Source organism: Haliotis asinina, chromosome 9 (genome assembly GCF_037392515.1).
Source record: "Haliotis asinina isolate JCU_RB_2024 chromosome 9, JCU_Hal_asi_v2, whole genome shotgun sequence".
Taxonomy (NCBI): Eukaryota; Metazoa; Mollusca; class Gastropoda; order Lepetellida; family Haliotidae; genus Haliotis; species Haliotis asinina.
Genome location: NC_090288.1, coordinates 6090925 through 6105170, shown reverse-complemented (window position 1 = coordinate 6105170; position 14246 = coordinate 6090925). Strand labels below are relative to the sequence as shown.

General features: G+C 38.1%; 1 protein-coding gene across 3 annotated transcripts in view; it reads right to left on the bottom strand.

Annotated features, from left to right (window-relative positions):
- LOC137296902 (plexin-B-like) overlaps positions 1-14246 on the bottom strand; it is a 256296-nt gene that overhangs the window by 175029 nt on the left and 67021 nt on the right. For 2 of the 3 annotated variants that reach the window (XM_067828789.1, XM_067828794.1), the window contains exon 2: positions 8304-9099. The gene's annotated coding sequence lies outside the window, so the exon portion shown is untranslated. The remainder of the gene's footprint in view (positions 1-8303; positions 9100-14246) is intronic. The other variant, XM_067828790.1, reaches the window with a different exon arrangement.

Below are 14246 nucleotides of genomic sequence, written 5' to 3'. Positions count from 1 at the left end.
ACCGAGCTGTCAGGAAAGCATGTTAGTGGGTGTCATGGAGTGTCATGGATTGTCATGGGTTGTCGTGTATGAGTCATGATAGCTATGTTTTCATCAGGTAATCAGTGCTCCCACTAAGCTGCATATATGCGTAAAATTCGCAACGTAAATCGACATTACCCAATTAATTTGCAGTTGCTTGCTTACTTACATGCATGACCAATTTGAAAACCCCAATACCATAAGAACACCATGCCTTTTTAGTTTTCACACCCAAATGTCTTCACATATCTTCACTGATTGAATGCAGGCATCATCTATTCATTAAACCTCAACTGCCGGAATAGTGCAGAAAAAGAGCTTCATCAAACCTATTGTAGTGAATGAGTGATGACTTGGGTTTTAAGACTGTTTTAGCAATGTCATCCAACGGGCACCAGAAATAGGCTTTACACATTGTACCTAAGTGGGGTATCATACCTGGACCTTCAGCATGATGAATACTTCAACTTTTTGGCTATACCACCGCCTACACACCTAATGTTACTGAAACCAGAATCAGTGCTGTGAAGAAAATTACACAAATACAGCGTTTTAAGCAGACATATTTCAAACATTTCTCCTTGGTTAAAAATACACAATAGACTAGACCAAGAGAGTGAAAATATACTGATCACCAAAAGAAACATATCAATAAATATATGATTCATAGCTTGCAAGTAAAAGCTCAAAAGCTTGTTTCTATTGTTGGCAGTAAATGTCTCTGAAACAAATGAAATTGGTTCTTATGTTGTAACATTCAGGTTTTATACACCGTAATCTGAGGAATTTTCACGCAAAAATATATGATTGCATGGCTCAATAGAGTATTTATAACACTTTGATTATGCAGATAATATTCTGGAAGGATGATCAGGTTTCTTTTCTTTTTTTTTTCACAGATAGTATCAACTGGGTAATGACACCTTAAGATTCATTCAAATAACTTAAGACATCGATCATAAGTAACCAAAATCGATTACTTCATTATGGTAACCTGCTGACTAGACATTTGCTGAATCAATCATCTCAATACTGCTAACGTCCGATGTTAACATGTACTAAATCATTATGTTTATGGTGAGATTGTTTGAAAACATACGAGGGAATGAATGGTCATTGAGGGAGTGAGTGGTTGTTGCTCATTGCAGCACTGAAAGGTATAAAGACACAAAGAATCCAAGTGAGATGAAGTTTTTGATTCATTAATGCTCAGTGCTACTCTCTCCAGACACTGTCCACCACTGGCGTGCAGTGTTCAGTGCTAATCTCTCCAGACAGTGTAGACTACAGACAAGCTGTGCTCAGTGCTGCTAATCTCTCCAGACAATGTAGACTACAGACAAGCTGTGCTCAGTGCTGCTTAGTCTTCATACAGACAAGGTGTGCTCAAAGCTGCTTACTCCTGCCAGAGTAGACTACAGACCAGCTGTGCTCAGTGCTGCTTTGTCTAACGTCTGTAGAACAGACAAGCTGTGCTCAGGGCTGCTAACTCTCCCCACTGTAAAGCACAAACAAGCTGTATGTAGTACATCTAACATCACCCACTATAAACCAACACATGCATTTTCATTGCTGCTCACTCATCCTACCAAGGCCAAGACCATCCAAGTTCATCAAGACTTCACCCTCCAGTACAACAGTCAGACATGGCTTCCTAGTCACAACATCCACCCAATCTAACATGCCCTCCAGCACCACTGTCTCGCTTTGCACCTGTCCTCCACCAGATGAAAAACTCTCCCTCCAGCCACGACCTCGATAATCGGACAAGGTCATGCACCCTCTCCAGACCAGGCACCATCAGCACTTATTACCATCTACAAAATGCAACATGCCATGCGAAAAAACAGTTTCCACCACCAATGAATGTCCTACATGCTACTGACTCTCCCCTCACCAATGTACAAAAGGGAATTTGCTGATGCAGATAGTGGTTGAACAATAGTGCCCCTGCATGAGCCTCCAGATAAACAGCCATGATAAAGTTTTTAAATGGGGATTAACAGGACAATCTCTGCGATCAAATGCTAAACTACAAATGTCAATGTTGCATGGCCAGTGCGAAACTAGATAAAGCAGACACCGTGTCAAGAAAAGGTCAGCTAAGTGTACAATAAGAGTATGTTTCTACACCATCAAACAACCTTTTTTCTCCACTTATTTGCAATTTGATGCCATCCTTATTTCATCATTATGAGGTTTACAGAAAATGCAGCTCTCCACATCCAGTATGCAAGCTCTGAATGCTGGCTGTAAACAGGTCAAGGTGTCTTATCAACGTGTACAGTGAGCACTGTTTCAATTGGTTTAAAATGAACAGAAAATTACGTAATTACTTTCAAGCAGGAGTATTTGTCTTAAGTAAAAAATTGGACTTTCATCTTTGTTTAATAAAATAAAATAATTGTTAAAAATGAGCATTTTCTGAATTTCTAAACAAAAAGGAAGCTAAATCCTCGGTGATGTCAAGCACCAAGCTTACCTTACAGCATCAGATAGTATACAGGGATACTGCAGATGTCGTGCGTTTGAGTTCTATCATTGTCGAAGATCAGCTGAAATACACGAGTCAGGTAGCGCAAAATGAATTGGATGCCGATCTATTTCCAGATATGTAATGGGTCTCGATATCATATTACCTGGTAGAAATCACTTAGTCCAGTATCAGTCTTTGATCGCTAGTTCTGTCTCAGTGAAACACACGGCAACATCGCAGCTAAAACAATCTGTATACAATACGTGTACACAACAATGCATCAGAGCTGCTGAATACATCACACTGAAATCTTTACTAACCATTTAATGTCTTAAGCTCCTCCAGCTGAAAGATAACATTATCGTTAATTTTTTTCATAGCTGAATCTAAGATATTGCTACGATAACATATGGGAATAAGTATTCTTGTCTGATGATAACATGTTATCTGATAAAGATATAAATGATTTAAACAATAATTGGAGCTTTGAGATCTGTTTCCCTTTATTTCTTGGAATTAGAGAGGATGTTATTTCAGTCCAGTAAAAACTGTCCAGAAAAATAGGATGCAGTGGTTAAAGACATTCTCATCACCACCTACGTCCCAGAAACCAATGATCTCACACAAACACTCAACACAAAAAAACAAATCAACCTTGGAAAATGGCCATAGATAGATGTATAATAGCATGAATATTTAGTTATAATTAAAAACTGAAACAGGTTTGAAGTATCAACATTACATCAGGGACAACTGTTTTAGGTGAGGGACAATGGTTTTAACACAGCAAAAGACAGAGGGAGACAGCAAGAGAAAGAGAGAGAAAGAAAGAGGGGAGGAGAGACATCGAGAAAGATAGAGAAAATAAAAAAACAGCAAGAGAGAGAAAGAGAAGGGATCTAACTACTGACTTTCAGTATAAGGAAATAACTGTATCCACTACACCACAGGAACAGAGTGTTAAACTGCCATCAGGAGGAAGCATATCTAACTCATCTCACAACAGAACAGATATCTAACCTCTTAACGCTCGGCACAGTGGATTACCCACACATGATCTTGTCAGCGATGTTATGCGATATATTGTGATGTCTCTTGACTAGAGAAATTTCCACACACAAGGCAGCTGATAGAAAATCAATGCTGTCATGTCTTTTCAAAATCACTGACATTTTAGACATACATTAAAAATACATCTTATTGCCACAGTCAACAGTATTCCAGCTCTATGACAGCAGTCTGTACACAACTGAATCTGGACCAGACAATCCAGTGATAAACAGCAGATGACTTTGAATAATGCTTGATTTTAATGGGGTCAAATCTATTATCTAAATGCATATGGATACAAAACACAAACATGCCTATTTGCACAAAAACCATGCATGTAAAAACAACTGATTCATAACCTTGGCATATGTGAGGCAAAAATAGTGGTGATAACACATTTGAATCGTGTACAGTTGAAAGTGGAATTCTAGCCGACATATTTGTCACTAATTGCTGGTGTGTATTCGAAATACACTTAAAACCTCTTCTTAAAAAATTGCTCTGGAATTAAATTCCCATATACTATATCTCGAATTCGTATCCAACAACCCATTCTTGCTTACCCATCATCTTGAAGATGTAGGTTAGAACTGATCTTCATCAACCTATGCTTCCATCCCTTTCACCCATCAGGTGAAGATCTAGTTTTTCAAATTGGAGTATTGCAAGATAATTGGTTCTGAACTTAAACACCAGGCACTGTATCTCCCATTTGACTACCTTTAATTTCAGCACAGTAGGTTTTCCCTTAAATCACATACTGCACTTAGATAATCCTTGAATCATGAAAATTAATAATGATAAAGCAAGGGCAGATAAATATCATCCTTTAAAAATATTTACATTTATACTCAAAACACATGTCAGAGGTAGACTCTCAGTCTACTCCCAGGAACAATAACTCACATTGGAACTAATTATAGTAATGATATCTTTGCAAAGGTTACGCAAGCAATATGTGCATCTGGGAAAAAGCACAAATAATTTCCATATAAAATGTCAATCTTAAAAAACTATCTTATTAATGTTCTGATGAGAAACATTTTTTGTTTGTTTACAAAGTAAAATACTGACATTAAAGTACAGAAATGGAAATGAGGTAACTAATGACATGATTTATAACTATTCCATGGCAACAACTTTTTGTTTAGTTCAATTTCATCTTTCTCTGCATCTTTTGTGATGTAACGTAGGGATCTGTACACACAGAGCCATGGATATGGGTTATAAGTGGTCTTCAGCAGTCCATGCTTATCTGCCACCCATTCTTTCACCCAACCCACCACCATGAAGATCTGGGTTGGAACAGGTCTGTACCAACCCTTATTTATCTCCTGCATATTCTATTCACCCAACTCACCAACACAATGATCAGAGTTTAAAGTAATGTCCAGCAACCAATGGTTGTCTTCCATCCACTCAACTCCTCCAACTCACCATGAAGATCTAGGCTAGAACAGGTCTATATGAACCCATGCTTGCCTCCCATTCACCTACCCTGTGAAGATCAAGATGGATCTGGACTTCACAACCAATATCCATCATGTGAGCTAATGAACAGAATCACGTGGTCAAGCTTACTGACCAGTCTGATTCATGTCCTTATGTCCAAATTATACACAACAATACTCCTGTAAATCATCCGTCAAGACTTGTTTATTTACAGACCAGCTGGGACATTGGTGAGTGTGACCGTTAAGCAACAAACAAACAACAACACAAGAAGCCATATGGAGAAACAGTCTTGTGTTCACATTTCACCAGGCGTAAGTGGTATTGTAGCCATCAAACATTTAGAGAACAATGACATATAAGTATTTCTACAACACTCCTGGATGTTCAGGAATTGACAACTAAGATATAGAGATACAGTACACAAGAGTTGAATACCAATTGTGTTGCTCTACAGTGTTTAAAAAATGTATCTAACGAGCATCTGTGCACAAGTGCAGTAATTGCACTATATCAGGACTGAATAGACAAATATCTTTTATTGCCATAATGATAGTCTGTTATAATACCCAACATAACAGACAGGGAAATTGCAGAATGCAGCCCTATACAACAACCAAACAAATACTAATTCACAATAAAATGGATTTTGTGAAATTATCAAATCTACTGCTTATTATCTGCACCAAATGTCATCCTCCACCCAAACTTTAACATCATACCCATAATCTATCATGGTAATCACACAACACAACTCGACACAACACAAAAACGTTTAATACCTTAAAATCATAAAATTACAACACATATTTAAGTGAAATCTGAAGTGCTGCACAACAAACTGATCAATAAGTAGTAATCAGGAAAGTAGTCTGTCATAATCTGACCCCAGGTAGCCAATCACTAACCTGTAATTCAATTTCACATTTGACACCAGTTATCTCACATGGGTTTCTCACCAAAGAAAGCACATCCTGAACATATTTCAAGCTGTATAAGTGACAGGAATGGCCCTGACGTCCAGACTTCAGAGCTTGCAGTCTCTAGGACCACCCCACTACATCCTATCTATCTATATATGAATGTGTGTCGTACATATGTTGGTTTCACCGTGACAGAGAGAATATGGCTTCCTAACTGATGTGCCAGATGGGCGCACAAACACTCAATGGTCTAAATCAGACAGTTTAAGAGAGCTGATCGTGTACATCCGTTCAGCCTTTTTTATGACACTGTAAACAGTTATCTAAAACAAGCTTTTGGGAGTTTACGACTGCCAATGTATGTTTCTTCTTTTCTGTGGCCAAACATCACTGCTTGGTGTTCAATAAAATTGAGTTATTTTCTACAAATATTTTCTTACAATAAAACAAACAAAACATTTTCAATATTCCCAAGAAATGTCAGTTGAATGATTGTAATGATACCTGGAAATTAAAGACAAGATGAAGATATTCTGCATTTCTCCCAGCACATCACAAACACATGCAATGCCGATTCAATTGTTCTTGTAAAAACCCTTAGAACACATTGTACAAGTCACAGTATGGAACTGCATCAGACATCAATTTAAACTGACCAGATGAGCTAATAGTTGGTTGGAGCTGGTGGTCTCAATGTTGAAGTGCTTGCTCATGACAGCAAATGTTTTGGGTTCAAAGGGAAATCTGTACATCACTTTCTGTGAAAATGAACATTACAAAATGCAAGAAAAGGTCCAACAATCATTCAGATTCCTATACGAGCCAAAAACAACACAACCTTTGACATGACATCTTCATCTCACACACCAAAGAGCATACACTGACCGATCAAGACTTCTCATCTCTAGCAGTCTGTAGTTTTTCTATTCTCAGCTTAAGGAAATTAAGAGACTTCAGGGTTCCTTAATACTCAAGGGTTCTCCCATGGAATTATTTTAATTAACTTTACACTAACTTCATTTTGGGCTCTGTAAGATAACTTTAGCCAAGACGTGCAAAAACGTAACAGTTAAAAATGATTCTTAGGTAAAACACGAAGCAGATGAAATATGAACACATTTTGTGTCACAAGTCAATATTACTTACTGATTTTGAGTGGGTGTCACAAACGTAACAGTGTGGTACTCACTGAAGACTTCTTGGCTGTATCTGAACTAGGTTAAACTTGTGAATATTTAAATTCAATTAAAAAATAATTAAAACTTGTTTGAAGTGTTAACATTTACACCAGGAACAACCATTTAAAGAAAAAATCTGGTTCTATATGACAGTGAGAGGGGAAAGGGAGAGAGGTGGTGAGTGAAATAAAGAGAGAGACTTACTGAGGCAATACAGGGACAAAATAGAGCCATTTTGGTACCACTCCGGATGCATTAAAACATGATCAGTTAGAACCAGCACTCTTGGGGGCATTCAGCTTGATGTCCTATATTACGTTTTCTCCCAGCACCACATACACAATCTTCTCCCAGCACCACAACCTGTCTGAACTGCAATACCCCAGTGTTGTGTATATGATCAACGGATGATGCTACGTTCAACTGCTTTAATATTCTATCCTGACAACTACTGCTTCAGGGATCTGAGGTTTCCATCCTTCAGGGCTGACCCAGTCTCCAGCCTCTGCTGAAACCCTAGCCTTGTCGCTAGAGTATTTAGCACTCACATCCATAAAAAAAAAAAAAATGTCAATTTGATTTGACTTGCTGACGATTTGTCATACGTTATGACTCACTGAAAATGAAAACCTTCAATTAATTGATCATTACCTAACCATTGATTACAAATACACATGTAAGGGGGTATTACAAAAGGATGTCTTAGAGCAAACAATCCGAAAAGATTTCGTAATAAAAATGCACTGGCAGCTTCAGAAGGGCAAATGTTTGTTGAAGTGCATAGAGAGGCAATGGTACACAGATTCCATGTAAAGACCTCCATGAAAGTCACATGACAAACACAGGACTATAACATCCTTATTGATGACAACTTAAGCACCTACATGGAGAAGCCTTAGTAAATATTGTGAAATACTGATCACCAAGAAACAATATTGTGAAAACGAAAGGAAGAAATATACCGGACAGAAATCTGACAGAGTGGACATAATCCTCATTAATACGGACTCCGGCTAATTTCCTGATGCGACATCAGCATGGCCTCATTATCAGGCACCACAGAGAGGAAAGAAAACATTCCCAACACCTTTCATCTTTGATAAATTGCTCCATCCCACAAAAAAATTGCCAGGACTTAGCCTCCAAGACCGCTGGAACCATGACAGCTAAATCATAACACGAGACCAGTCAATGAAATCTTACCTGGTAAGATGGTCCTTGGGGACTTGCTCCGGCTCCAAGAAGGTCCAAGTCAATTATGTGATCAGTAAAAGTCCCGATTTGCCTCTTGTGAGGAGAGCCTATCCTGACAGTGCGAAGAGAGGTTCAAGTTTGATGAGGAAGACCCACGTAATGACCGGGGATCGCCTCAGTAATCCAACGTCATTACCCAAGGAGGACAGGCATCGGAATCTGGCTGGAGAAAACGCTCATTTGTCTTCACCGTGATTATTCTATAACAAATCTCAATCTGTCCACGGAGTCATTAGCTATGAACGATCACAATACAACATTGGCACAACTCAAAGTCTGCCCCTCACAACACTAGACACAATACAACCATTTGCCACAGGGCCAACCTAATGACAGGCTTGTCGCGATCAAAGATTTCAATGGTCTACCAACTTGGCTATCCAACACGGCTGTCAAATCCAGCACATGCTCATCGAGGACCAAGTCAGGTTCAAACCACATTCAAAACATAGAGTTAAAGCTCCTTTCAAAACACAGCTATGGAACTCCACAGATGTGCAGAGATTTCCGTTTGTTATGGTATCAGAGAGCCAGGGAAACCCTGCCAGTCAACAAGACCGATTCTGCATTATGACTACAGCAGAGGCATCGCTATCTCCGACCAGATGGGGCAACGATAGATAGATAGACTCACTCAGTGAGCAATTGAGGCCTGGCTCGCAGAGCTTCTTCCGTACAAAGACAACCTCCCAAGCTCTCTGCTTCTCTCACTTCAGCTCAATGCAGAGAAATCCCTCGGGCATTCCTTCAACACAAAACAGCACAGGCTTGAAAAATATAATTGAGCAGTGTTAGCTCGCATAAGGTTGAGGCAATGGACAACAGTAAGAGCTGGCTTGAATGCATGGCAGCATGCTTTTCTGTTCAGTGCATTTATCCATGTCCTGGATTGCAATGGTCACATGCAAAGATTTCAGCACAGCTGGCCATGATGCTCGGACTCATTACATTACGCTCTTTGTTTTATTTATCTGTGTATTTCTCCAGGCAATAATTTACATCCCTGTTCAATGAGCAGCTTTTAAATGATATGCTACTGATGAGAGAAAACAGTTAATTCTGAGCAAGGTGTTGGTTTAGGAATTAAAGAATATTAAATTGAAAATATTGATCTCTATTGAGTCCCAAGCAAACAGAATGGCCATATCATAATTGATGATATCATGTCACAAAATTTATACAAGAGTGGTTTTCAACACAAATGTGACAAATAATATTATGAAAGCAATCTGAACCTAAAATTGAAAGCATAAAAAAATAAATAAATAAAAAAATAAGATCAAACAAAAACATTACCCATTTCAAGTATATATTTATATTTAATTGTTTTTGCTAATTACACTTAAAATATATATCAATATTTCAGGATTCTTCGTTATGATTAAACAGCAATGTATATTAACGTAATTCCATAAGATAATATTTAGATAAGATAGTGAAGCTTAGACAAAGAGTCAATAAGCAGTAAACCAGATCATATTGTACAATAATCAGCTTGTGGCACAAGAAATCCTGCTATGCTGTAATGTCATATCACACAATGCAAGGGAGACAACTGGTCCTGACATGAGATTACGGCATCATAACACACGGAAGGCATCAGTATGAAAATAGCCACCAGCAATGCTAAACAATATTACCTATCAATACAACAATTCTTACGCCACAATGTCACGATTGACTAGACGATGGAGAACTTCCTCCGATGCCATCAATAAATTGATTCTTGTTTATTTCAAAGAAAATCTACTGGGTGACAAAGATAAATCATCGCTGACCTGATCATAGTTTTCGTTTGTTCTCAGTATTATGTTTGACACTGGTGCCACACGAGATGGGGGTTATTCATCTTCACTGACGACAGCAACAAGGCGCTGATGGTTTTAAAATATAGCATGTATAATATTGTCTCCCTGAAGCCAACATCTTACCAGGATAATTTGCCGCTCTATCTATACTGCCTCGTATTGATTAAATGATTATTCTTTCAAAGTAGGCTGGTAGATCTTCACGCTGTTTTATGGTGCAAATTACATAACGTCTGTTACGTTCAGCAGGAGAAAGTTGATCAATCTTGTCCATGATGGAAACATGTCCTTTACATTTCAGATGCGAAGATTTTACACAAGATATGATTAAAGCATTTAAGTTTTCATTCATTTTGGATGTTTGCACAGGTGTTGCTGCTATGCAGATGGACGACGTAGGATCCAGTTTCTAGAAAACACTTATCATTTACTTTAAATGAGAAAAACACGTCCACATAGTGAGACACCCTTTCAAGAATCTTTAAGAAGATGCTATTAACAGATAGGCTTTTTAAGATTATAATTTAAACACAAATTTTTAAAGCGAATTTGCATAAATGTTGTCTTTAAAGTTGAAAGACATTATGGAAGGGAAAAAGAACCATATGGGGAGTTAAACATTTAGATATCCAACTCTTTTGAGGTGAAAAGAAGTTTGGTTATGTTTGACGGCCATAATGGCATGAAAAACATCGCCATTAGCGTTATGTGGAGCAATGATGGCAGTTACTGATAGATTTATTTCAAAGTTGTATGAGTGAAGGACCGAAGGGATGGCGCTAATACAGTGGATGAATGGGTAGAGTGGGTGAGAGCAAAACTTGTTACTTTGCATTTTGGGATAAAACGAGCTCACTTAGTAGAGTGAATGAGTGAGTGAGTGAGTGAGTGATATGTTTCATGGCTGGCATTTAGCATTTTGGCAATAAAACGAGCTAGTACAATTAGTGAGTTAGTGACAGAAAAGAAACTGGTTTTCACTCTACTGGTGTTTAGCACTTAGGGGACAAAATAAGCTGAGTTAGTATAATGGGTGGGGAGTAGGAATGAGTGAGTGAATGAATGAAATGAATCTTCTCATATCAGCTGTCTGGCATTCAGCGTTTAGTCAATTAAACAAGTTCAGTTAGAATACTGTTTATAATAGGGACTATGCCATTAAGCCATATAAATCCAGACTGTATCACCACGCATCATACAAAGACATGCATCTGTCAAAATATGAAATAGTCTAGACCACAATGGTAAACGTAGTTTCCTCTCAAGCTGACTAGTCTTCATATAACCAAGATTCTGTGAAGAAGCATACTAAACTAAACACACTTTCACAAAAGTGATATATCTTCGAAATACATGCTTTCTATATTTCATGACATGATAATGACTGCGACAGTACAGTTCAGCCAGAACTAAATCAAACAAAGTTTCAGCGGTGTAAACCATGTATTATATCTTAGAAAATCTGACAGCGAATCATACCAACGCAAAGTTGACATTTCCCATACATATCCTTCAAATCTCAGCTATCACAGCTACAGCCCTGAAAACTTCATGAGTTTGAAGTACTTGGAACATTAGCAGACATTTCAAATATCAATATGAGAGCGATAACGCTTAGTAAAGGTCATCGTTTCTACGTTTACAAATAACAATAACATATGTTTAACCTTTCTGCCCACAGTACCATATTCGGTGCAAAATATTACTGTGATTAAGTAAATGTTTTAATTCACAAGTTAGACAAAAGTGTAGATCTAACTGTAAAACAATCTTATCTCTGAATATATCAAGCATAAGGCAATGTATTATAGAATCAATGCCAACATAATTACATTTTGCCATTTTATATTTTTCTGAAAATGTTCAATTTGTTTTTGCTTAAATATTAATCATCATAAATTTCACTTGATTAAAATTTTTTAAAATGGAATAAGATGCATTAAAACAACACGAGACATGAGATATATCACGAAAAGAATAGAACCCCACGCGACATTTTGTTTCTGTGGCTTAACACATTATTCTCCATCCAATACAAACATGAAACACATTCTTGATGGAGATTAGCTATGCTGCAAAAAACACTATCAAACCAAAATGGTTATGACATGATCATCACAGATTTGAGAAATATGACAGCTTGGAGAGATTTTCTTACCCCAAAAATGACACAATATCTTTTTCAAATACCTCAACTGACTGTACCATCTTGGTCTGGAATCTGAACCAGGTATTTGTGTAGATCAAGTCTTGTGGACAGACCTCTCACTGTCTTTTTGACAAAGCGATACACACCACAATCCTGATGCATACTATTTGGCTGAAGACAACTCAAAATCTATCATATATATGTCAGAAGTGTCAAAGTTATATCACAACACATTTACATGAAATGTATGAAAGATTATGTTCAGTGCAAACTAAACCCTAAAACATTAATCATATAAATTTCTTGTAACAGTGGTATATCACAAGCCAAAAGACAAGAAGCCAAAGTCAGGTTTTTCCATTTGGGCCTAGATGTAGCCATTCACACAGATAGGATTTCACATTTTACATTCAACTTGACTTCTTGTCTGCTACTTGCATGGTGTATCACAATTTTGAAGTGATTGATTGTGTGTGCAAGCAAGTGACATCAGAGTAAAACCCAGTGTGATAGGCAGATCACAGATATTTAACTCTACAGTCAAACCAAGAGGCGACTAATGGGATCAGGTGGTCAGACTCGCTGACTTGGTTGACACATGTCATAGGTTCCCAACTGCGCACTTGATGCTCATGTCGTTGATCACTAGATTGTCTGGTCCTGACTCGTTTATTTACAGACTGCCGCCACTGCCGCTGGAATATTGCTGAGTGCGGTGTATAACTCAGCTCACTCACTCACTCACTTCTGCATGACAGGCAGACATTTTAACCACTAGGCTACCAAACGGCTACACTGAATACTTAAATACAAGACACCTGGTAGAATTGGCGCATCACCACAGATCCCTGTTGGTGGACCAGCAAAACACTATGGCACAGAAGTTACAACACAGACGATGAGAAGCATACATAACAATCATCCAGGACTTAACTGCGAGGGTTGGTGGAGCGTGTGTGATGTAGACTCCAGGAGCATGTGCAGGAACCCTCATCACCTGTTCCTCACATGCTGGTTCCCGCAGATAAGCTTGGCAGGAAGTACACCGAACACTTGCTTAAATACTAATATATACAATAGAAACCACACTGAGTAGTCATTAACTCATTTAACACTAACAGGCTGGCACATTTAAAACATTAGTCCAGCATCAGGGATTCATTTTACCACACTTTCTGACATTATTTTAAGTATATCCTCATGTAAGTTTTTCACAAACTGCTGTCCATGACACGATATTGCATGAAATGACTAAAACTGTTTCCACTTTGGTTTATCAGACGTTTTTTTAGGACAAGGTTCACTGACTCTATAGGCAAGGTGAAGCTATTCCATAGACAAGGTTAACTGACTCTATAGGCAAGGTGAAGCAATGCCATAGACAAGGTTAACTGATTTCACAGACAAGGTTAACTGATTTTATTGACAAGGTTAACTGATTTCACAGACAAGGTTAACTGATTTCACAGACAAGGTTAACTGATTTCACAGACAAGGTTACCTAATTTTATTGACAAGGTTCACCATTTTTGTGGACAAAGCAAATTCATTCCACGGTCAAGGTAAATTGATTCCTTGGACATGATTAACCTATTTCAAGGACAAGAACTAACAGAAGTAACCCATTCCACGGACAAGGTAAACTGATTGACAATGATCCTGTTAACTTATTCCAAGATAAGGTAACTGATTCCATGGACAGTGGAAGTAAATCTGTGGATAAGATCAACTGATTTCAGGATGAGCAGATTTCCTCAGCACTCCTGCATTGGAAGCAACCCTTTCTGCTCCTTTACACAATCCTCCTCTTAACTAAAACCAAAGAAATGAATAGGTGTGCAAGGGTTAATGTTTCACCTGTTCCTCACCTGTGGTAATTCCTCGTTACTATTACCCCACACCTGGAAAGTGTAACACACCCTCCCCTAATGCTAA